At 41.0% G+C, this 25,415-nt stretch overlaps 1 protein-coding gene and 1 pseudogene across 5 annotated transcripts in view; one reads left to right on the plus strand and one right to left on the minus strand.

Annotated features, from left to right (window-relative positions):
- HLCS (holocarboxylase synthetase) overlaps positions 1-25,415 on the minus strand; it is a 345,950-nt gene that overhangs the window by 30,281 nt on the left and 290,254 nt on the right. The gene's annotated exons all lie outside the window — the stretch shown is intronic.
- LOC111753081 (ferritin heavy chain-like) lies at positions 11,831-12,412 on the plus strand (annotated as a pseudogene).

The following is a 25,415-nucleotide window of genomic DNA, read 5'->3' on the forward strand; positions in this document are numbered from 1 at the left end:
TGGTGTGCTGATCATACCAGAAATGCCTGTTTATCAGAACAGCTGTGAGGGCCTCTTTGAAACACTTTATTTTTTTGCCGGGGTGGTGGTGACGGAAGGGATGAGGCAGGGATGGCATTTTGTATGAACATAAAGTTTCCAATAACAGAAAAAGAAAGATCAAGCAATCAAGCCAAGTGGCTAGTCGTCCTCTCCCCCAGCCTCAAGGAGCTGGTGGAACCCTACAAATGGCTAGGACTCGCGAGAAGAAAAAGACTTAAAAGCAGAGAAAAACAACACATCATGTCTCCCCTGCTCAAGTCCCCAGATAGAGCACCCACTGTCAAAGAGCTCTGATGGCCGCCATTACCCGCCACGTTCAGAAGAGCCCATAGGACACCATGACTTGCTAAGAAGACCCCAGCCCCATGGAGCAGGAGGCTTAGCGGCCCAACAACTGCTTTCCCACACTGCTGCTGGAACAAGCACAGGGCATTCTGCATGAGCGGTCCGCCCCTCGGCTGGTGTGCCAGCCCCACTTCCATCTCACATGAAATACAGCTCCAGAAGTATTTCTCTTGGACGCCATGAATAACTCATTGAGATCGAGAGTGCCTATACACTGTTGGGCTTGAAGAATAAAGCGTCCTTTTCTTGTGTTGGGGCTGGTAGAAAATCCTAAGAAGGACACTTTGTTTAGGCTGGGAGTTAACATTGTCTTCCAGGAACCTTTGCCTTCCAGAAGGTCCCAACAACCCTTCGCCTGGACTTCAAAGGTTGTAGGGTCTCAGGGGGACGGCAAACAAACTTTTAAGTGGGACTGGGGAAAGGATTTGGCACATTGTGAGCAGATTGTTGGGGCTCTTTCTATTCCAGGCACTCTAGGATGTTCCTTAAATAAACTTGTAGATGGTAGACAGTGGTATGCTATAGCTAGTGATGGTGATGGTAGGATGGGGGTGGGAGGAGAGCAAGAAAAAGGTTGGTTCAGAAACCAAACTCAGGCTTGTAGAACAAAGAGAAAGGATGAAGGAACATATGCACTAAACTGCTAGGGGTTTGGCAACAGTTAACAGGGTATATTAATGAAAAGGCTGGAGTCTGTGCTGTTGAAGGCCAAGAGGAAATTCTGCAAGGAGGGAGACAGCATGGGGAAGGAGGTAATGCTTGCCTGGAGACAACTGGAGGCCGGCAGATTTATTTGTGCTATCTGAGATAACTCTGGGGGCCAAACCACACAGCTCCCGGTCAACAAAGAGGCATTTATGGACTTTGTAAAATTTTGCATTTCTGAAAATGAAGCTCCTTGAGTTTGCTTTAGCAGAAAGGAGAAACCATAAGCGCATTTCCATCCTTCGTGGATGATGTCCTCAAAAAGGAAAAAAAAAAGAGGGGTTACAGCATGACTGCCTCCCTGGCTGTATATTTTCTTTCCTTGCTGGCAAAAGTTGTGGAAGAAAAGGTTTCTGTGGGTGACAGCTGAATACATTCACCGTAGCACCAAGGGACGTTCAAGAACAGCCCTCTGTTTTTGTATTCTCTTCTGACTCTGAAAGAGCCAGAGCCCCAAAAGGGCCACTGTGCAAATGAGACAACGCCCTGACTACTTTGGTTATTAGGCACATCATTGCCCCAACTAGATGTTCCGTCAAAGAGAACATCCTCTACTTCACACGGCCGTTAACATAAAGCCTCATTGTTTTTTGTTTATGGCAATGGATATTTGTGATGGTCGCACAGCATGACTGATAGTAATTGGTTTTACTGAATTGTACATGTGTAAATGCTGAACTGGCAAATGTCATGTTACCTATATTTTTACAACAGCAGAAATAAAGCGTCATTAATTAAGGCTAATTTAGAAAACAGGCCAGTATGAACTAGTGAAAAGTCTGAATGAATATAAATTTAAATCCAGCCCTAGTCAATCCATTCTGGGGGACTTGAACCAAAGAAAATAGCCCACATTCACCAGTGTTGTAAAAATAAAAATTTGGAATTAACCTAAGTGATCAGTAGGGAAATGGTTAAGTAAATTATGGTATATGAAGCCAATGAAATAATTTATAGTCATTAAAAACTATAGTTATGGAAAAAAAAAACTACAGTTATGGAGAGTATGTAGCAACATGAGAGAAATACTTGGAAAAAACGTGAAAGAAAAAGCAGAATACAAAAATTACATATATTTATATTCCATCCATGTAGAATTCTTAGATAAACAGTAGAGAGCAATTTGACAAAATGATAAAGGCTATATTAGGATTTTTTTTTTTTAACTTTTTTTTGGGAGTAACAGGATTGGTTACTTTTTAATTTTAAAATTATTTTGAATTTTTTTGGGAAAAAACTTTTTACATTCAGATATAAGGTCGCTATGAGTTGGAATCAACGGCAGCAGGTTTGTTTTAATTCACAAATATTTCTAAAAATAGGATCAAAAGATCTGTTTTAAAACATAAGTAAGGCAATCAATAACAGCACTCTTGATTATTATACAGGAATTCACCAACTCATGACACACTTGAGTTACGACAAACCACACTTAAGACCATCCTTTTTTTTATGATTTGCGTTTTTTTAAAAAAAATTTTATTGTGCTTTAAGTGAAAGTTTATAAATCAAGTCAGACTTTCATATAAAAATTTATAAACACCTTGCTATATACTCCTAATTGCTCTCCCCCTAATGAGACAGCACACTCCTTCCCACCACTCTCTTTTTTCATGTACATTAGGTCAGCTTCTGACCCTCTCTACCTTCTCATCTCCCCTTCAGAGAGGAGATGCCAACATAGTCTCATGTGTCTACTTGATCCAAGAATGATTTGCATATTTTTTAATGTATGTATGTACTAAAATATATCTGTAGAATGCAGAGCCAACATGACACCACAGACAAACACACCATGTGGACCCTCTGCTGAGGAGACCTGAAAAACTAAGTAAAACTGATAGAAACGTCAATCCTGGAACCCTAAGCATCAAATGAAGGGATAAAGAACTAGATCAAACACTGAATGGAAGAAGAAACTGACAGAAAACAGGGAACAAGAAGAGATATGGAATGGAGGTCTCCTGTCAACTAACACAGCACAGCACTGCCATCTTAGAACGTAGCCAGCAACAACTCCAGTCAGGGAGTATGGAAAGGCAATTTCATAGACTTCCCAGCAGGAATCAGAGCACCTGGTAACTAGAGAAACATGCTTTCCCATCCCTCACCCTTCTGCTCTGTATACCACTTCCACCCTTTCCTGATGGGCCATGCAGTACCATGCAGCTTGAGAACCACCGGCCTGCTGCCATGCCAGGTCTGCCCTGCCCCCACCTGCTGGCTCCTGCTGTGCCATCCCCCTCTTCTTCCGTTTCTTTTTCCTTCCCATCTAGTGCCATTTGCTAGCTCCACCCCTTCCTGGCAGGCCACGCTGCACTGCCTCAGCGAGGGAGCCACTGGCCCACCGCAGCCCTTGATCCACCATGCCCCCACCCACGTACCCAACATGCTGCCAAATTTTTTCTTGTTATTTTCTTTTTTCCTGCCTTTTCTTCCTTCCTCCCACCTAGCCCAGTACATCACCGCTCCAGTTCCACTGGCTCCTGGGTCTGCCTGGCTCCCACTTGTCAGCCCCTACTGTGCTACCACTTTTCTCATTTTCTTTTCTCTTTCTCCCTCACACCTAGCCCCATATGCCACTGTCTTGGTCATCTAGTGCTGCCATAACAGAAATACCACAGTGGATGGTGTTAACAAAGAGAAATTAATTTTCTCACAGTTTAGTAGGTTACAAGTCCAAATTCAGGGTGTTGGTTCCAGGAGGAGGCTTTCTCTTTTTGTTGGCTCTAGAGGAAGGTCCTTGTCCTCAATCTTCCCATGGCCAAGGAGCTTCTCAGGTGCAGGGATCCTGGGCCCAAAGGACACACTCTGCTCTTGGTTCTGCTTTCTTGGTGATATGATGTCCCCAATTCTTTGCTTACTTCTCTTTCATCTTTTGAGAGATAAAAGGTGGTGCAGGCCACACCCCAGGGAAACTCCCTTTACCTTGGATCAGGGAGGTGACTTGAGGGAGGGTGGCGTTACAATCCACCCTAATCCTCTCAACATAAAATTACAATCACAAAATGGAGGGCAACACAGAATGCTGGGAATCATGGCCTAACTAAGTTGATATTCACATTTTTTGGGGGGACATAATTCAATCCATGACAGCCACCATCCCTCACTTCCCACTGGCCCCCGCTGGAACACCACAGCTAGAGAGCCACTGGCATGCCACCAGCCTGGGTCTGCCCCACCCCCACCCACTGGCTCCTACTGTGCTGACATCTTTTTTTTCTTTTTATTTTCTTTCCCCCTCCAACTTAGCCCTGTAAGGCACCTCCCCACGCTTTCCACGAGACCCTGGGTTCACCTCTCTCCCACTAGTAGGACCCTGCTGAGCAGCCATTGTTTTTCTCCTTTTTCCTTTCTTACTTTTCTTTCTCCCTCCCACCTAGGCCCATTAGCCACACCTTCCTTCCCACTGGCCCCTGACGTGCCGCCATGATTGAGTGCTACTGGTACACCAGTCTGCCGATACCCTAGGCCTGCCTGGTCCCAACCAACTGGCACCCACTGTGCCACCATTTATTTTGTCTTTCTTTCTGCTTCCCCACCTAGCCCTGCATGCCATCTCTCTCCCCTTCCTGCCCATGCTCAGGCTTGTCCTACACCTGCTGGCTACATTTTTTTTCTTTCTCACTGTTTTCTTTTTCCCACCCACCTAGCCTCATATGCCACACCCCTCCTCCTTTCCATCAGCTCCCACTGTGTTGCTGCAGCTAGAACATACCCGTCACTCAGGCCAGCTGCAGCACTGGGCCCTCATTGCACCTCTTCTCCCACCATTTGACCAGCTGCTAAATGGTGAAAAGTGAGCCCATACTACTCCCTGTCTGATACTCCTGCCTTACTGGTGAGATGCTGTGAACATTCTCACACCACTGGACCAAGATCGGGAGACAGATAGCATATGCTCAGTCTGCCCTCAGCCACCACAGAGTACACCAAAGTGGGCTTGCCCTGCCTGTTGCTACCTTGCTCATCTGCACAAAGTGCTGAGAGCTATCATGCCCACAAAGGAACAAGCAGCTAAGCACACCCGCCCTGACATATCAAAATAAAACAAAAAAGCAGGATGAAACAAATGAATATATAATCAATAAATACAGAAAATAATATCTTGATGTCTCAGAGACAACAGACAAAATCAAAACATATAAAAAAGCAGAAAATATGGCTCCAGCAAGTGACCAAAATAAAGAATCAGATGACCTTCTGGTAGAAGAAAAGGTAGTGGAACTACCTGTTACGGAATTAAAAATACTATTTAGGACTCTCCAAGAGATTAGGAAAGAGATCAAGGAATACACAAACAAAATCATGGAAAACAGGGACAAAACCAAGAAAAACATAGCCAAAACCAAGGAAAACACAAAGCAATAGAAAATTTCAGGAGAATAACATAAGAATAAAACCTCAAAATAAATAAACAATTAGAAATTGTATAAAAATAGCAACTAGAAATTCAAAAGATAACAAAATTTCAGAAATGGATAACTCAATAGAAGGTCTTAGGGGCAAATGTGAAACAAGAGAAGGCAGAATCAATGAGATTGAAGACAAACCCATGGATGCCACTTTGAAGAAAAATCGGAGAAAAGAATGAAGAAAACCTAAGAATTATGTGGTACACAATCAAGAGCAAAAATTTGGGCATGACCAGAGTTCCAGGGCAGGGGGAGAAGATGGAAAACACAAAAAAGATTGTTGAAGATTTGCTAGCAGAAAATTTTCCAAATATCCTGAAAGACGAAAAGCTACCCATCCAAGAAGCTCAATGAACCCCATATAAGATAGACCCCAAAAGAAGGTCACCAAGACATATCATAATCACACTTGCCAAAACCAAAGACAAAGAATCCTGAGAGCAGATCAAGAAAAACGAAAAGTCACTTACAAAGGAGAAACAATAAGACTAGATGCAGATTGCTCAGCAGAAACTATGCAAACAGTAAGGCAATGGATGACACACAAAAAACTTGAAAAAAAAAAACTGCCAACCAAGAATAACATATCTTGTAAAACTCTTTCAAATACGATGGCAAAATTAAGACATTTCCATATAAACAGAAATTAAGGGAATTCATAAAAACCAAATAAAACTTACAAGAAATATTAAAGGGATTCCTTCCAGTTAGAGAACCAACAACATCAGATGACAAGCGGTGTCTAGGACTTAGGACAGCATCAGACAGATACCAGCCTAGGTAAGGAACTCTCAATAATAAAACAAAGCAAAAAGATTTACAACAGGGAACCAGGGACGTCAATCTGCAAATGACAACAATGTCCAAAAAATAAAAAGGGGAATAAATGGTGTAGGTATAGAACTTTCAAATGGAGAGGAAGTCAAAGTGATATCAAGTAATAAAAGACTGGTTCAAACTTAGGAAAATAAGGTTTAATTTCAAGGTAACCACAAAGAAAGTTAACAAACCTACTCATCAGAATAAAAAAGCAGAGAAACCTAAAGACTCAGTAAACACAAAATCTATAATGAAAGAAAAGAAAATCCATGCAAAAGAAACTCAGCACAAAAAAGTAAGGAACAAAGAAAACGTCACCACCACAAGAAAAAGCACAACAATATGGTAGCAATAAACTAATACCTATTGATAATTACACTGAATGTAAATTGCTTAACTGCATCTGTAAAGAGACAGAGTGTGGCAGAATGGATTAAAAAACACAACTGATCAATATGCTGTCTACAAGAGACACATCTTAGACACAAAGACATAAGTATATTAAAAATCAAAGCATGGAAGAAAATATATCAAGTGGTAACCAAAAAAGGGCAGGAATGGCAATACTAATCTCAGATAAAATAGACTTTAAGGCAAAATCCACCATAAAAGACAAGGGAGGACATTATATAATGATTAAAGGGACAATCCTCCAAGACATAGCCTTAATAAATATCTATGCACCCAAATAATCAAAACCCTCTGCCATCAAGTTGATTCCAACTCATAGTGACCCTATAAGGCAGAGTAGAACTGCCCTGTAGGATTTCCAGGGAGTGGCTGGTGGGTTTGAACTGCTGATCTTTTGGTTAGCAGCTGAGCTCTTAACCACTGCACCACTAGGGCTCCAATATAATGATTAAAGGGACAACCCTCCAAGAAGACATAACCTTAATAAATATCTATGTACCCAATGACAGGGGTCCAAAATACACAAGTAAACTTTAACAGCACTGAAAAGAGACATAGACAGTTCCACAACAATATTAGGAGACTTCAACACACCACTTTTGGTAAAGGACAGAACATCTAGAAAGAAACTCAACAAAGATACAGATGATCTAAAGGCCAAAATCAACACTTGACCTCATAGAACACTCCATTCAACACCAAGTATACATTTTTTTTCAACACACATGGAACATTCTCCCAAATCAACCACATTTTAGGCCACAAAGCAACCCTCAATAAAATCCAAAACACTGAAATAATACAAAGCATTCTCATCTGGTCACAAGGCCACAAAAGCAGAAATCAATAACAGGAAAATCAAGGGAAAAAAATAAAAAATATGGAAACTAACACCTTGCTTAAAAACAACAGAGTAATAGAAGAAACAGAGCCCTTGTGGTGCAGTGGTTAAGAGCTTGGCTCTAACCAAAAGGTTGACAGTTTGAATCCACCAGCCACTCCTTGAAACCCTATGGGGCAGTTCTACTCTGTCCCATAGGGTTGCTATGAGTCAGTATTGACTTGATGGCAATGGCTTTTGGTTTGGTTTTTAGAATAAAATAAATCAAAGAGGGAATTAAAAAAATTCCTAAAACACATCATACCAAAACCTCTGGAACACAACAAAGGCAGTACTTAGAGATCAATTTATAGCAATAAACACACACATCAAAAGAGAATGGGCCAAAAAAAAAAAAAAAGTTAGCCCTATAACTCGAATGAATAGAAAGAAAACAGCAAACGAAACCCACAGTCACCAGAAGAAAGGAAATAATAAAGATTAGAGCAGAAATAAATGAAATAGAGAACAGAAAAACAAAAGAAAGAATTAACAAGACCAAAAGTTGGTTCATGCAAAAGATCAACAAAATTGACAAACCACTGGCCAAACTGACAAAAGAAAAACAGGAGAGGAGGCAAATAAGAAATTGGACAAGGAACATTATAACACACGCAACTGAAATAAAAAGGATCATAACAGAATACTATGAAAAAATTGTACTCCAACAAATTTGAGAAAGTAGAGCAAATGAGCAAGTTTCTAGAAACACACTACCCACTTAAACTAACACAGACTGAGATAGAAAATCTGAACAGACCCATAACAAGAGATTGAAGAAGTAATAATAATAATAACCATCCCTCCCCCTCCCCCCCCCCCCAAAAAGCCCTGGCCTGGACAGCTTAACTGGAGAATTCTACCAAACATTCAGAGAAGTGGTTATACCAGTATTACTCAAACTATTTTTGAGAGCATAGACAAGGAAGGAATACTCTCTAACTCATTCTATGAAGCCAGTATAACCCTGATAAACCAGGCAGACTCCAGGAAAAAAAAAAAAAAAATTACAGACCACTATCTCTCATGAATATAGATGCAAGAATTCTCAACAAAATTCTAGCCAATAGAATTAAGCACCATATCAAAAAAAAAAAAAAAAATGCACCATGACCAAAGGGGATTCATACAAGGTTCATGTGAGAATGGTTCAGTATCAGAATATCAATCAACATAATTCACCACATAAACAGAACAAATGAAAAGAATCCCATGATCAACTTAATCATCACAGAAAAGGCATCTGATAAAATTCAATACCCATTTCTAATAAAAATTCTTAATAAAATAGGGTAGAAGGGAAATTCCTCAACATAATAAAGGTCATCCATACCAAACCAACAGCCAACATCATTCTCAATGGATAGAGGCTGAAAGCATCCCCTCTGAGAACGCAAACAAGACAAGGGTGCTCTTTATCACCACTTCCATTTAACAATGGGTTGGAAGTGCTAGCTAGAGCAATAAGCCAAGAAAAAGAAATAAAGGCACCTAAATTGGAAAGGAAAAGTAAAACTATCCCTATATGCAGATGATATGATCCTATACACATAGGACTCTAAAGATTCTACAAGAAAACTACTGGAACTAATAGATTCAGCAGAGTAGAAGGATATAAGATAAATATACGAAAATCAGTTGGATTCCTATACACCAACAAACAGAATTCTGAAAAGGAAATCAGGAAAACAATGCCATTTAAAATAGCCCCTAAAGAGATAAAATACTTAGGAACAAATCTAACCAGGAACATAAAAGACATATACAAAGAAAACTACAAAACACTATTATTGCAAGAAATGAAGAGACCTACCTAATGTAATCCTGATCAACAGCATTCTTTCATGAGATGAAAAAACTAATCACCAACTTTATATGGGAAGGAAAGAAGCCCCAGATAAGGCCCCAGATAAGTAAAGTATTACTGAAGAAAAAGAACAAAGTAGGAGGCCTTACACTACCTGATCTCAGAAATCTACTATACAGCAATGCTGGTCAAAACAGCCGGGTACTGGTACAATGACAGACACACAGACCAATGGAGCCGTACAATGGAGAACAAAGATGTAAATCCATTCACCTATGGAAAGTTGATCTTTGACAAAGGACCAGAGTCTTTTAAATGGGGGAAAAGACAGTCTTATAAACAAATGGTTGGCAAAACTGGATGTCCATATGTAAAAAAAATGAAATAGGACCCATACCTCACATCATACCCCAAAACTAACTCGAAATGCATGGAAGACTTAAATATAAAACCTAAAGCAATAAAGATCATGGAAAAAAAAATAGGGACAACAGTAAGGGCTCTAATACATGGCATAAATAGAATACAAACTATAACAATGCACAAACACCACAAGCTAAACCAGATAACTGGGAGCTCCTAAAAATTAAACACTTATGCTCATCAAAAGATTTCACAAGAGTAAAAAGAGAACCCATAAACTGGGAAAAAAATTTTGGATATGACATATCTGACAAGGGTCTAATCTCTAAAATCCACAGAATACTTCCAACACCTCAATAACAGAAAGACAAATAATCTAATTAAAGAATGGGCAAAGGATATGAACAGGTGCTTCACCAAAGAAGATATTCAGGCAGCTAACAGACACATGAGGACATGCTTCCGATCATTAACCATTAGAGAAATACAAGTCAAAACAACATTGAGAAACCATCTCACCTGAACATTACTGACATGAATAAAACAAAATAAAACAGAAAATAACAAATGTTGGACAGGTTGCGGGGAAATTCGAACTCTTATGCACTACTGGTGAGAATGTAAAATGGTACAACCACTATGGAAAATGACATGGCATCTCCTTAAAAAGCTGGAAACAGAAATACCATATGATTCAGCAACCCCACGCCTATGAATATATCCTAGAGAAATAAGAGCATGAATAGACATATGAACACCCATGTTCACTGCAGCATTGTTCACAACAGCAAAAAGATGGAAACAACCTAGGTGCCCATCAACAGATGAATGGATAAACAAATCATGGCACATATATAGAATGGAACACTATACAATGACAAAGAACGGTGATGACGTCTCACAACATGGATGAATTAGGAGGGCATATGCTGAGTGAAATAAGTCAATCACAAGAGAAGAAATATCCTATGAGGCCACTATTATATAAACCCAAAAAAGATTTACAAACAGAAAAAAACTCTCTGATGGTTACAGGGAAGGGGAGGTGGAGAAGGGAAATCTCTAACTAGATAGTAGACAAGCGTTAACTTTGGTGAAGGGAAAGACAACACAATACAGGGGAATCAGTATAGCTTGACCAAGGCAAAGCTACAGAAGCTTCCTAGACACATCCAAACAGCTTATGGGAATGAGTTACTGGGGCCGAGGGCTGGGGACCATGGTCTCAGGGGACATCTAGGTCAACTGGCTAACAAAATTCAAATTCCAAAAAAGCCCAAAAAACCGACTTACTGGTCTGACAGAAACTGTAGGAACCCCTGTGACTATGGCCCCTGGGCATCCTGCTAACTCAGAATTGCAACCACTCCTGAAGTCCACCTTTTAGCCAAACATTAGAGAGGTGTATAAAACAAACAACACACGTGAGGAACGTGCTTCTGAATGTAACCAAGTATAGGAGACCAAATGGGTAACAAAAGCAAAGATGTGATGGCAGGAAGGGACAGAAACCTGGACGTGGGGAACCCTGGGTGTAAAAGGAAACAGGGAGAGTGAGGACACAAAATGGAGGTTGCAAACAATGTCACAAAACATTCTGTATAAATTTTGGAATGAGAAACTAATTTGCGCTGTAAACGTTCACGTAAAGCACAATAAAAAAAAAAAAAACTGTAAGTTTATATGTAATGTTACCAACCCCAAAGACAAATAAAGATCAGGTTTATAAAAATACTGATAACTAAAAGCAATAACAATGAAAACAAACAAAAAATGAGGTATCTGACTTATGTCATAACTGACTTAGGATGGAGCCCTTGGAACGGAACCCCATCATAAGTTGGGGACCATCTTTGAATAATGATCAAGGGCCTATTTGAGGCCAGACGTCCTTCACAGAGTCACCAAGGTCAACTGCTTCAACAGTGCTTGAAGGGAACCCAGTGCTTGCCAACCTCTCCCCAACCAGCGGCACCCACCAGCCTTCAGCTACCTCCTCGCAACAGTGCCCTGGGATGCCCCAAGGCCCCCACTGCTCCCGCCCTGTGCAGCCGCCTCTCCTCAGCCACCACCATGACGACTGCATCCCCGTTGCAGGAGCACCAGAACTACAATCAGGACTCGAAGGCCGGTGTGGAACACCCAGTCAACATGGAGCTCTATGCCTCCTGTGTCTACCTATCTATGTCTTACTACTTTGACAGCAACAATGTGGCTTTGAAGAATTATGCCAAATATTTTCGTCACCAATCTCATGAGGAAAGGCCAACATGCCTAGAAACTGAGGAAGATGCAGAACCAACGAGGTGACTGAATCTTCCTTCAGGATATTAAGAAACCAGACTGTGATGACTGTGAGAGTGGGCTGGATGCAGTGGAGTGTGCATTACACTTGGAAAAAAAGTGTGAATCAGTCACCGCTGGAACTGTACAAACTGGCCACTGGTAAGAATGACCCCTATTTGTGTGACTTCACTGAGACTCATTAACTAAATGAGCAGGTGAAATCCATCAAAGGATTGGGTGACTACATAACCAACTTGCGTAAGATGGGGGCCCCCAGAATCTGGCCTGGCAGAGTATCTCTGTGACAAGCATACCTTGGTGACAGTGAAAGGAAGTTAAGCTTTAGCTTGGCTGCCCCAGAGCCACAGGGGTGACTTCTGTGATCACCAAGACAGTGCCTGCATGTTGGGTTTACCTTTACCTTTTCTATAAATTGCACCAAAAAATCCATTTAAGTTCTTTTATTTATACCATTCCTTCAAATAAAGTAATTTGGTACCCCTGCCTCCATAAAAGAACCTATTTGATAGTAATTAATGAGTAGAAATCTTTAAAACCATTCTGTTCATCATATACAATGAAAGCTTTACATTTTTTATTCTAACTCGGTGACTACTTCTAGGACTTCATCCTAAGGAATATTCAAACAGAGAAACAAGCTAATTCAGGAGTAGACCTATCATCACAGCATTACTGAAACATTGTGAAAAACCAGAACAATCCAAATGTTCCACGAGAGAAGAATGAAAAAACTCCTAGCATCATACAACCATGAGTGATCGAGCGAGGTCCATTGCACAAAGGCAGGGCCCTCTATACAGCATGACTGCAGTAATGTTTTAAAATGCAGCTTTTAAAATATTAGAAAATATGCCAAAACAGTACTGTGGTTACCTGTGGGAGGTGAAACTGTTGGAAAAATATAGAAAAGCACAAAGCAGGAAGTAAGTCATCGGCTCTAAGTCTCTCTTCTCAATTAGTGTTGATATACTAGTGTGTATTCTTTTAGACTTCTTCCCTTTTTAAAAAAATACACTGATATATTTTATAAAATATATTTCTGATGATCTGGAAAAATGTCCTTATTTTGGAGCTATTAAAATAATGTATATTTATGGACATTCATATTATACTGGTAAGTTATAAAACAAGAAGGCATAAAATAGGTATCGTGGTCTGATCCCATTTACATAAGCTATGGATTCTTATGTGTATTTATAGAAGAGTGTTGTTGTTGTTGTTAGCTGCCATCAAGTGGGCCCCGACTCACAGCGACCCTGTGCACAATGGAACAGACACTGCCGGGTCCTGCACCATCCCCACGATTGGTTACAGATCATACTGTTATGTGACCTGTAGGGTTTTCACTGGCTGAGTTTCAGAAGTAGATCACCAGGCCTTTTGTAGAAGAATTCAGGACACATATTAAACCCACCACCGTCAAGTTGCTTACGATTCACAGTGACCCTGTAGGACAGAGCGGACTGCCCCAAAGAGTTTCCAAGGAGCGCCTGGTGGATTTGGACTGCTGACCTTTTTGGTTACCAGCCTCAGCTCTTAACCACTACGCCTCCAGGGCTTCCTTATCAGCAGTGGTTATCTCCAGAAGGTTAAAGTAGAATTATATGATGACTCTAATTTCCTCTTGATGTTGTCTGTGTGATTTCTGGGTGGTAAGATTTCAAGTCATTTTTATTTTCTTCTTGATCATTTTTCAGTATTTCTATAGTTGGAAACACTGGAGTACACTCATTTTATCATTAGGAAAAAATGCTATTACAAATATATTTTTAACCTCTAGTTTTCTCTAAGTAGGTTAAAACTGCATCCTCCACCTTACTGGCGGAATAATTTTCTTTCTGCAGAGATTAGCTTCACAGCGGAAGGAAGGGCAGCCAGCTGCACGAGGCTTTACCAGACAGGCTACGTGTAACTCACGGGCTCACTATCAGTGCCCTCGCTCGCCCTCTCCCTTGCTGTGCAGTCTGTGCGATGGCCACCTCCTGGCTCTGGTCCTCCCACAGGCTGTCTCTGAGGGGCCGCTTTCTTCTGGAAGCCATGTTTTAAGTACTGAGCAGCTGACGAAAAGGTTGGAGGTTTGAGTCCACCGGAAGCGCCTCGGAAGAAAGGCCTGGTGACCTACTATCGAAAAATCAGCCACAGAAAACCCCGTGGAGCACAGTCCTGCTCTGACACCTGGGAGTCAGAACTGACTGGATGGCGGTTGGTTTGTTTTTCGTGGTTTAGTCTTAAAAAAAAAAAAAGTCTCAACAATCAGGGAGGGGACTTATATGGAGGTACTTGACAATTTTTGGAAGAAAAAAGACCCCTCCTTCCCAGCCTCCGGAAGTCCAGGGTAGCACAGTCTGAAGCAACTGGGGCTGGGAGGGCGGGCGTAGGCACCCTTGGTGCCTCTCTGTCCCAGGGCGCTGAGGAGCTTTAGCCTCTCGTGGTTCTTTTCTGCTCCACAGCCAGGCCCGGCACTGTGCTCAGCTTTCTCTTTGTCTTCTCCTCACCGCCCCCCGGCCAAGTCTTGCTATTCTGATGCTCCCTTTCTTAGCTTTCAGGAAGACATACACATCCGTAGGCTTCCCAAGTTTTCCATATGTGAAAAGAAACCAAATCCGGGGACAGGGGGAGGAGAAGCGGGGGCTCAGGCAGCAACACATTTCAGGGGAATTACTTGTATTTTTTTTAAAACTTTTATTAGAAGATGAATTCTTAACTATTCCTAACTGTTGACTTCTGTGTGGTTCAAGGGAAACAGTGCTAAACTTCAGTAACTTTTACAAAATATATTACATTATCGTATATTTTTGCTTATTATTGTATTGTATTTGGGTAGTACTTTTTAAAAAGAAGCTAAAATATCAAGATATCGATTATCCTGCTAGAAAAACCTCTCACCCTGATAGCACCACCCTCTATGCAGGAATCTTGCGTTGTTTTTTGAAAGAAAATGATTAGTGGTCTCTGCTAAAAACAACATCACGCAAAACGAAGCCAGCAGGCTGAGAGGACCGTGCAGTGCACAGGACACGGCTGGGCAGAATGCTCAGACCTCCGACGGCAATTTCCGAACTGACGCAGAGCTGCGGTTGATGGTCCAGGGAAGCTCGGGCCCATCCCGGGGCCCTGGGCTACTGCCCCTGACAGCTAGGGGAAGGCTCCCAAGGAACTTCAGAAACATCCCGGCAGGCAGAGTGCAGACTCAGACAGAGAAGGAGGCAGATCTGGGTTCAAATCCCAGTGTTGAGATGAGGCACCTGGGTGACCTCAAGTAGGTGGCTCTTTCTCCCTAAATTTCTCCAGGCATCTATAAAACGGAACATTCTGAGAGCTCCCCACAAGAATGACACCTAATGGCATACAGAAAGTGGTCTGACACACGGTAGGTGCTTAAATGCAGTACTTTCTCTTTGTCCTGTAGATTCTAGCCCGTCTTGCTGCCGGAAGACAAGACAGGCCTTCCATTACCTGTTCCTTTTAGGGATAAGGAAGGTGGTAAAGGTGAGGGAAGAAGAAAAGGAATAGCCGGGGGTGGGGTGTGTATGAGTATGTGTACATCAGAGAGAGAGAGAGAGTGCTGCAAATGGTTAACATGCTTGGCTGCTAATCAAAAGATCGGAGGTCTGAGTCCACCTAGAGGTGCCTGGGAAGAAAGGCCTGGCAATCTACTGCTGAAAAATCAGGCACTGAAAACCCTATGGAGCACAGTTCTGCTCTGACACACAAGGTCGCCATGAGTTGGAATAGACTCAATGGCAACTGATTAGTTTTCTAAAATTCTAAAGATAATGCCTCTCCTCTCTACCCACACCCATTTCTCTCACCCACCCACCCACCCACTGAAGTGGCCTGAACCCACTGCCATCGATTCATAGCGACCCTCTAGGACAAAACAGAACTGACCTATAGGGTTGCCTAGGCTATAATCTTTATGGAAGCAGGCTGCCACATCTTTGTCTCTTGGAGCGGCTGATGGATTTGAACCATCAACCTTTGAGTTAGCAGCCGAGGGCTTAACCACTGTGTCACCAGGGCCAAAGTGACCTGAACCTGAGGCTAAACAGCTTGTAGATGACACTAGCAGTTGGGGAGGTACGATTTTCATTTCCAATTCTAGGGTCTCTGAATCCACTTAGCAAAACTATCAATAGTTGGTTCAACTAATCATTTGGTTGCCTTTTTAAAAAACAGTGCTTTCTTTAGGTTATTGCTTACAAATAATCTTGGTCACTGGAGCTCAGAGGCACATAGCTCTTCCTCAGCATATTTCTCCACCGTACTCTGGATTTACCGTTTACAGCTGTAGTGGCCTGTCATCAATCCACCCTTCTGCTGTGCTGTCAGACAAGTCAGCTTTAGATCATACTCCCTTTTCCTGTTTTGGTGTACAACAGGATGAGTATTTCACTTACAGGCAAAATAAGAATTCTGACTGTTTGAGACTAGAGCTGTCACAATCCACCCCCAGCCTTCCCCAGGTGCAAAGGCCTCACCTGTATTTCTGTTGAGGGAATGCTTGTGCGTTAGGACCCATCAGAGACACCCGTTTAATGTCCAAATCCCCTAGCAACACCAGCAATCCACAGATTTGGGGCTCATCTTCCTATCTGAAACACCATAATATCATCTGCCAGTACCAGTTGAGCCAGCTGCCAGCAAGTTGACTCCAACTCACGGCAACCCCATGTGTGTCAGAGCAGAGCTGTGCTCCACAGGGTTTTCGATGGCTGAGTTTTTGGAAGAAGATCTCCAGGCCTTTCTCTCAAACCACTTGAGTCGACTCAAAACTCCAATCTTTTGGTTGGCAGCCGAGTGCACTAATCATTTGCATCACCCAGGGACTCCAAAGACCACCTACACTACTGCTAAATCATTTCCTTGCTCGTAAGGAGGAGTCCTGTGGATTCAACTTTCCAGTAAGTCAAGCATTTACTGATGTTGGTCTGTACTAATCAGTCCAGATGAACACAAACCATTCTTTCTAACCCCTGACACTTCACTGTAAACACTAGACGTCTGAGCATCAACTGCCTTCTGTCTTAAAAGAGTGCCATTACAGAACAGAATTCACAGACAGGCAAGGAGCCTTTTACTAATGCTATTACTGAAAACAGTCACGGCGCCCACAGCTACTTCTGTGGCTACTTCCAGACTGTGGTCCTGATCCTAGGGCTGGTGGCCCCTTCTGAGAGGGGGCCTTCATTACACTACAACATGCTGGGACTCCTGACTCCTCCACTAGGGGTCTCCAAGCCACGAGATCTTCTCAACCTACCCTTTCCAGGCTGATCAGATCTGATAATTATGTCTACCAACTTCCACTGGGTGTGGAAGGGCTCCCAGTGGAGAGTGTCCACAAGCCGTCAGCACTCATCGTCTAGCCTAAAAGATGGCCTGCTGCTATCCCAGAAAATGGATACTGACTCGTCCTGACCACATGGCGGGCAGACATCTTAGAACCGTTTTCCCACGGGCACCGGGTCACGTGGAATTGATTCTGGTTTTTTGCACTATGCATGAAGCGTTACAGGCATTATCTCATCTAAGCCTTGCACAGGCAAGAAGATGACGCTACTTCACAGATGAGGACATGGCCTTAGAAAGGTGAAACCACTTATGTAAGGTCACAGAGCCGGCACGACAGGAATTCAGGTCAAGCTCTGGTTGGTTCTAAGGCCCATGCTATTTGTGTGTGTGTGTTTTAACTTTGAAATATCAGACTCACAGAAAAGTTGCAACAATAGTACAAAGAATTCCTATATGCCCTGCGCCAAGCACCTCGATTTCCCAAATGTTAATTTTTTACCATATATGCTTTCTCTGTCTGTCTGTAACTTTATTCTGAACAAACTGCAAGTAATTGAAGACATGGTGTCCCTTTACCCCTATATACTTTGGTCTATCTTTCCTAAAATTCGAGGATTTTACCTTACATTCTCAAATTACAGTACAACAATCAAAATTAGGAAACTAACATCCATATGACATTATTATCTAATCCAGGGGTCAGCAAACTTTTTCTATAAAAAGCAGGCAGTAAATACTCTAAGCTTTGTGAGCCATATGGTCTCTGTTGAAATTACTCAACCCTGCTGCCCTCATGCAAAAGCAGCCACAGACATACATAAATGAATGAGTGTGGCTGTGTTCCAATAAAACTTTATTTATGGACACAGAAAACTGAATTTCAGGTGTTACAAAATATTATTCTTTTTAATTAAAAAAATAAAAATATTTTTTTAATTTAAAAATATTCTTTTTAATTAAAAAAATTTCATGTGTTATGAAATATTATTCTTTTTAATTTAAAAATATTCTTAGCCCCAATGCTGAACAAACAAGCCAGATTTCGCCCAAAGGCTATGGTCTGCCAAACCCTGATCTAGCTACAGGGTTTATTCCAACTGCATCCATGGCCCTAATACTGTCCTTTACAGCAAAGCACAATATTCTTTCTGATCTAGGACCCATTCCAGGATCATCTGTTGCATTTAGTTATCATGTCTTCTTAAGAAAACCAAACCAAACCCGTTGCCGTTGAGTCGATTCTCATAGCAACCCTATGGGACAGAGTACAACTGCCCCTTAGGGTTTCCAAGGAGCAGCTGGCAACGGCTGACCTGGCTAGCACCTAAGCTCTTAACCACTGTGCCATCATGTCTCCTGAGTCTCCTTTAATCTGGTTCAGTTTCCTAGTCTTCCTATGTCTTTCATGACCTAGACATTGAAAAGTACGAGATAGTTTTATAAGATACTTCTCAATTCAGATTGCCTGACCACCTCCTTGTGATTAGATTCAGGTTTGCCCTTTGGGCAGGAACACACAGAAGTGATGTTGTGTCCTTCTCGGTGCACGGTATCAGGAGGCACATGGTGTTGCTTCATTCCAACACTGGTGATGCTAACTCTGATCACTTGGCTAAGATGGTGTGTGCCAGGTTTTCCACTGTAAAGTTACTGTTTTCCCTGTGTAAAACTATTAAGTACCTATGGGGAGATAAATATTGTGTTTCTCATAAAATTCAACTTGGCAGTTTTAGCATCCATGGATGATTCTTGCTTCAATCAATTATTTCTCTCATGGCTGCCAGAGAGTGATTTTCTGAATCCATCATTTCTTTTCTATGTATTTGTTGGAAGTCTATTGTAAGAAACAGCTTTTTCTTCTCATCCATTTCTTTCTTTGTTTCACTTATTTCTATCAGAATGGACTCATGAATTCTTATTTTATGCAATAGATTATATACTTCCCTATCATTATTTTGATGCTCAAATTGCCCCAGATTTGGTGAGTAGAAACTCCTTCAAGCTGGTTCCTCTGTCTTTCTCACATATCCCTGTCATCTTTCAGAATGTCTTTGCTTTCTGGCGCTGTTTCCAGGCTCATCGTGAACATTCTCAGCCCCAGCCCTGGAACCAGTCTTTTCTCCAAGGAGCTCTGGTTCTTTTTAGTAAAGGATGGTATTTATAAAGCAAATTGGAGTGCTAGGCAAGAGTTAGGAAGAGTGTGTGTGTGTGTGTGTGTGTGTGCGCGCGTGCGCATGGGCACACACACACACACACAACTATCTATTTATCAAACCATGAGTTCACTGAAAATTCCAATTCCAATCCAACACCACAGGGCTCATTCTAGCTTTCTCCCTTTTTCCATCTGTAACTTCCTTCTCCAAAAGTGCTAACCCTGGCTCCCATTATCTACAGTATGTTTACTTATTTGCTCAATACTATCATATACAGAGAGTAGTTTCAGAACGGCTCACCCATACTATTAGGAAAAACCAATTTACTAACTAGAGTGCAATATTTGTTTACAATTCTTTTTTGGTCTTTAATCCTAGACAAAATATTGTGTTAAAAGTTCCTTGGGTTTGTTCTTTATTCTCTCCCTTCACTTTTCTGTGGTTATGTTACTCATCTGAAATAAAGTTAGGATTGTTACTTCTAAAATTTCATTTTAGATGCCCCTACCACCCTTGTTTCTCTTTTTCTTTTTAAAGTTGGTTCCGAGAGTCAGAGCTATACAGAAAAATACACTCTGAGAAGTGTCATGCTCCCCGCATCCATCCCTTCTACCTAGGTCTCCCCCTCCAACTCCTTTTTGTAAATAACTAATCGCCTAATCTCAACAGTTTCTGGTTTATCCTTCCTGTGTTTCTTTCTGCACAAATGAGCAGCTCTCTTATTTTCCTTTCTTCCTCACAGAAAAGGTAGTATTTGGTAGATACTCTTGTCTTTTGCTTTTTTCACTTAATATAACCTGGAAATACACCTTAGAAGTCCATAGTATTCTTCCTCATTTTTTTCCAAAGCTGCCCAGTACCTCATTGTGTGGAGGTAGTGTAGTTTATTCAACCACTTGCTTATGTACACACATTTGGTAGTTTCTAGTCATTTGCAATCACAAGCCATTAGATCCTGCTGTTATGGACAGAATTGTGTACCCCATAAGTGTACGTCAACTTGGCAAGGCCATGATTCCCAGTATTGTGTGACTGTCCACCATTTTGTCATCTGATGTGATTTTTATGTGTTGTAAATCTCACCTCCATGATGTTAATGAGGCAAGATTAGAGGTAGTTATGTTAATGAAGCAGGACTCAGTTTACAAGATTAACTAAAAAAAAAAAAAACTCAAACTCATTGCCATTGAGTCAATTCAGACTCATAGTGACCCTATAGGACAGAGTACAACTGCCCATAAAGTTTCCAAGGAGGGCCTGCTGGATTTGAACTGCCAACCTTCTGGTTAGCAGCTGTAGCACTTAACCACTACACTATAAGGGTTTCCTCTACAAGACTAGGTTGTGTCTAAAGTCAATCTCTTTTGAGATGCAAAAGAGAGAAGCATAGAGACATGTGGACTTCACACCACCAAGAAACAAGACCCAGGAGAATAGCAAGTCCTTTGGACCCAGGGTTCCTGCGCTGAGAAGCTCCTTGACCAAGGAAGATTGATGACAAGGACCCTCCTCCAGAGCCCACAGAGAGAGAAAGCCTTCCCCTGGAGCTGGCACCCTGAATTCGGACTTCTAGCCTCCTGGACTGTAAGAGAATAAACTCCTGTTTGTTAAAGGCACTCACTTGTGGTATTTCTGTTACAGCAGCACTGGATAACTAAGCCACCTGCCAAACTCCTGCCATCATCACAGCCTTGCCAACGGAGCGTGCTGTCATGCTTTGCAGTTTTTGCCAATCTGATGTGGAGATGGTATTTTAGTATGTTTGTAATCTGCATTTCTCTTATATGTGAGGTTGAACATCTTTTCATATGTTTAAGGACCATTTTAATATATTTTTTGTGAATTATCTGTTCATGTGCTTTGCCCTTTTAAAAAAATTCCTTGTATATTAGGGATGTTAGTGTTTTATTTACGACATATGTTGCAAATATTCTCTCCCAGTTTGTTACCTATGTTTTTATCTTGCTTATGGTGTTTCTGCCACGCAGAAAGTTTAAAACAAAATTTTTTACGTAGTCAAATGTATTACTCTTTCTTTTATTGCCTCTTGTTTTTGTATCGTGCCTAGAAAGCTTTTCTCTACTTCCAGATTACACAGGAATTCATCCACTCATTTTTAGTACTTACGTGGTTTCATTTTTAACATTTAGATCCCTGATCCACTTGGGGTTTATTTTTATACGTGGTGGTGAACTATGGATCTGATGGTATGTTTTTTGTTTTTTAAATGGCTGTCCAATTGTCCCAGGACCATTTGTTCAAAATTCTACCTTTGCTCTAGGGATGTGAGATGCCATCTTTATTATACACTAAACTGCCCTATGTACTTGTATCTATTTCTGGATTTTCTATTCCTTTCTAACAGTTTTTCTGTTTATCCATGTGCCATTATCACACTTTTTTCAATATAGTGGCTTTATAGTATATTTTAAAATCAAGGAAGGCTTGTACCCCACGGCTTTTCTTTTTCATTGTTCTCCTGGCTGTTCTTGTATATCTGTTTTTTCATATAAACTTTAGCATCTATTTGTCTAGTTCCATTGAAAATAAACAAACAACTTGATGGTATTTTTTACCAGGACTGCATTAAATTTATACGTCAACGTGGCGAGAACTGACATCTTTGTGAGGTCGACTTGTCTTAATCTATGAACAAGGAATGTCTTACATCTCTTTGGATATACTTTTGACTCTTGTTAGAAGGGAACTTGTCAGAAATGCAAGCTCTAACAAGAAACGTTTTCAAGTTTTCTCATATATGTTTGGTACATTTCTTGTTAAGTTTATTCTTAGGTATTTTATCCTTTACGTTGATATTATAAATGGGGTTTTTCCTACCATAATATCCTTTAGCTGGTTATTGATTTCTGTACGTTAATTTTATAACTGATCTCTTACTGAATTCCCTTATTGGTTGAGTTAGTTCTACCACTGATTTGCTAAGGTTTCCCAGGTATACTATCATATCATTGCAAACAGAAATGGTTTTACTTCTTTTTCAATTATTATGCCCCCGATTAAGGTCTCTTGTCTATCTGGATTGGCTAAATCTTCCAATACAATGTTAATTATAAGTGGAGATAGAGGATATCCTTGCCTTTTTCGTGATCTTAATGAAAATGCTCTTGTGGTATCCCCATTAAGATACTGCTTTATTTTATCATATTAAGAAAGTGCCCATTAATTCCTATTTGAAATGTTTTTATCAAGACAGAATGTTGAATTTTATAAATGCTTTTTTTAGTATCAATGAAGATAACCATATGCTTTTTCATATTTGGTTTATTTATATGTTAGTGGATTAATATATCTCTTGAAATGTTAATTTATTATTGGATTTCCTGTAATTGAACTAACCTTGAATTTCCAGGAAGAAAAATCACAATTGGTTGTGGTAGGTGTACTGCTTGTTGAATGTGGTGTTGGAGTCTGTTTGAAAATATTTATTTAGCATTTCTTCATCTATGCTCTTAAGTGATATCAGTCTGTACTTTTTCTGTACTGTCTTTAACAGGTTTAGGTATAAATATTATTTACTCCACAGCAAGAATTTCAAAGTTTTCCTTCAATTTCTATGAGTCCATGCTATTTCTATTGAAGTGCTGCCCCCCAAGAAGACTAAAAAAACTTTGGTCAATGATTCCGTGGAACAATTCAAGACAAACCTTTTTGATTATGATAGACTTCTTTTTGAAAGAGTGTGAAGTACCCCCGGTATGCATCAATTATCTCTTTGCACCTACAGCTCTGTGTGAATTATTTTAACACATGGGTAATAAGACAGTGAGTCTACATTAACCTGGGTTTGAAGAACTTATACATAAGAACCTTAAGTGAGGCTTCACATTCACGCCCCGGACAGGCTGATCAGAAGTGAGATCTTCTGAAGAAGGTCTGGCCCAGGTCTGGTAGAGATTAGTCCAGAATGACTAGGTCTCTTGACACTTCACATAGAATTCCCCACATTTAACAACAAGAAGATTACTGAGTCACAAAAGGAAACCTTTTAAAACTCTCAACTATCTCCATTAAAACTTCAGAAACAAGTGAGAACTACTTAAATTGTGCAGTGCTTTTCATTTAATTTTAATGAGGGCTTTGAACAAGTTTGTCTCTGTTCAAACCCCTGCTAAGAATTTGCATTTCCACTCCTGATACAAGGAATCAGAATCTACACTTTAACAAGATCCCCAGGTGATTCTTATGTATAACTTCCTGGGAACTTGTTAGAAACACAAATTCTCAGCAGGGGTTCGAACCGAAATGAACCCCTTAGAAGCCCTGATTTTTAACAGATGACTCAGTCTTTGCTAGGAACTACAAAGCTCAACAAACGTGGGTTCCTAAGCATATAACTAAGGTCACGGCAGCAAAGCTGGTTCTCGAGTTAGGTTCTCAACCAATATGCACATCAGAATCACCTGGGTAGTTAAAACAAAACTAAGAGATGCTATGGCCCCGTCTTAGACTATCAAACCCCAGTCTCCACAATCAAAGCTGGGTCTCTCTCAGTGATTTCCATGAAGTTGGCGCAAAGGCTGGTGTTTGGAAACCACTGGACCAAAAGCACTTTTTCAATAACTTTTTCAAAAGCTACATTTTAAAAAAATCACCAGAGACACAACATCAAGGATGCAACAATTCTCTGGCCACCACAACTACTGAAATCAAACATTGCATTACAGTCATGTGTCGCTTAATGTCCACGATACGTTCTGTGAAATAGGACATTATGTGGCTTGGATGATGTGCGAACCATAACCCAGGCATACTTAAGAACGGATTGCCATAAAGCCTGTTACATTAAAACTTTGAGTCAAATACAATTGTTCATAATAACGAACACATGTACAACTCTGTGACACTTGTGAAAACACTGAGGTTTGCAAGTGTTTCCTAAGTGTTTTATATGTATAGAAAGGTAAAATATATACTAAGACAAACATCTGACTGACACCAAATAAGACCTGTATGTATCTGTTGCGACTTAGCTACAAGTTCGACTTACAGACTTTAGAATGGATCTTGTTCATAACCTGGGGATTGTCTGTACATACTTAGCAAAGCTACATGGGATACTGTAGTGTACCTGTACTGCCTGTACCATTATACACCTGGCAGCACAATCACTTTGTATACAAGAGACATGAGATACATATGTTACATGCGAGAGGTTGTTGCATTCACTACGTCCAGTTACAGCTGCTATGTCCCATTCTCTGATGGGGATTTCTGAACTGTATTATAACTTTACGGAGCTATGGATGTATATGTGTCCGGATGTTGCCCAAACAGACGTTATGCGGCACATCACTGTATTTTTATATTCACTAGGATAACACAGAAACAGTCCCACAAATGGGAGATTTTGTTTACTAGAGCTACGGTGGTGGTTGGTAGTTAAGGAAAAGGGGGAAAGAAATAAGGAATTGGCAGTTGTATAGAAAGTATAGACCAGAGAGTGCCACTGTTCAAAGATAGTGATTAGGTAGGGTTTAGTTCCCTTTGGTGTTTTGTCTCCTTAGAGTGGCTACATTCCTGATCACCAGATGTCAGGCCTGAGTAGTTTTTTAGCCTCATGAAGCATGCTAAGGGCCAGGCTTCTCTCTCTCTCTCTCTCACACACACACACACACACTCCCTCTCCCTCCCTCCCTCCCTCCCTCCATCTCTCTCTCCCCCTCCCTCAATAGGACAGGTAGGGCTTCTAAAAGTGAGCTCACCAGCCAAGTCAGCACCATCTTCCCACTCTAAGATTTCTCCAACGTCTTGTGAAAGAATTAATGAGGGGGTAGGCTGGGGTATCTTCTGCTACAGGTAAAGAACGGACTCTTTGGGTCTTCAGAAAGTACCACACAGTTCTAGACTGG

The sequence above is a fragment of the Loxodonta africana genome, chromosome 2 (assembly GCF_030014295.1).
Source record: "Loxodonta africana isolate mLoxAfr1 chromosome 2, mLoxAfr1.hap2, whole genome shotgun sequence".
In the NCBI taxonomy this organism is placed as follows: domain Eukaryota; kingdom Metazoa; phylum Chordata; class Mammalia; order Proboscidea; family Elephantidae; genus Loxodonta; species Loxodonta africana.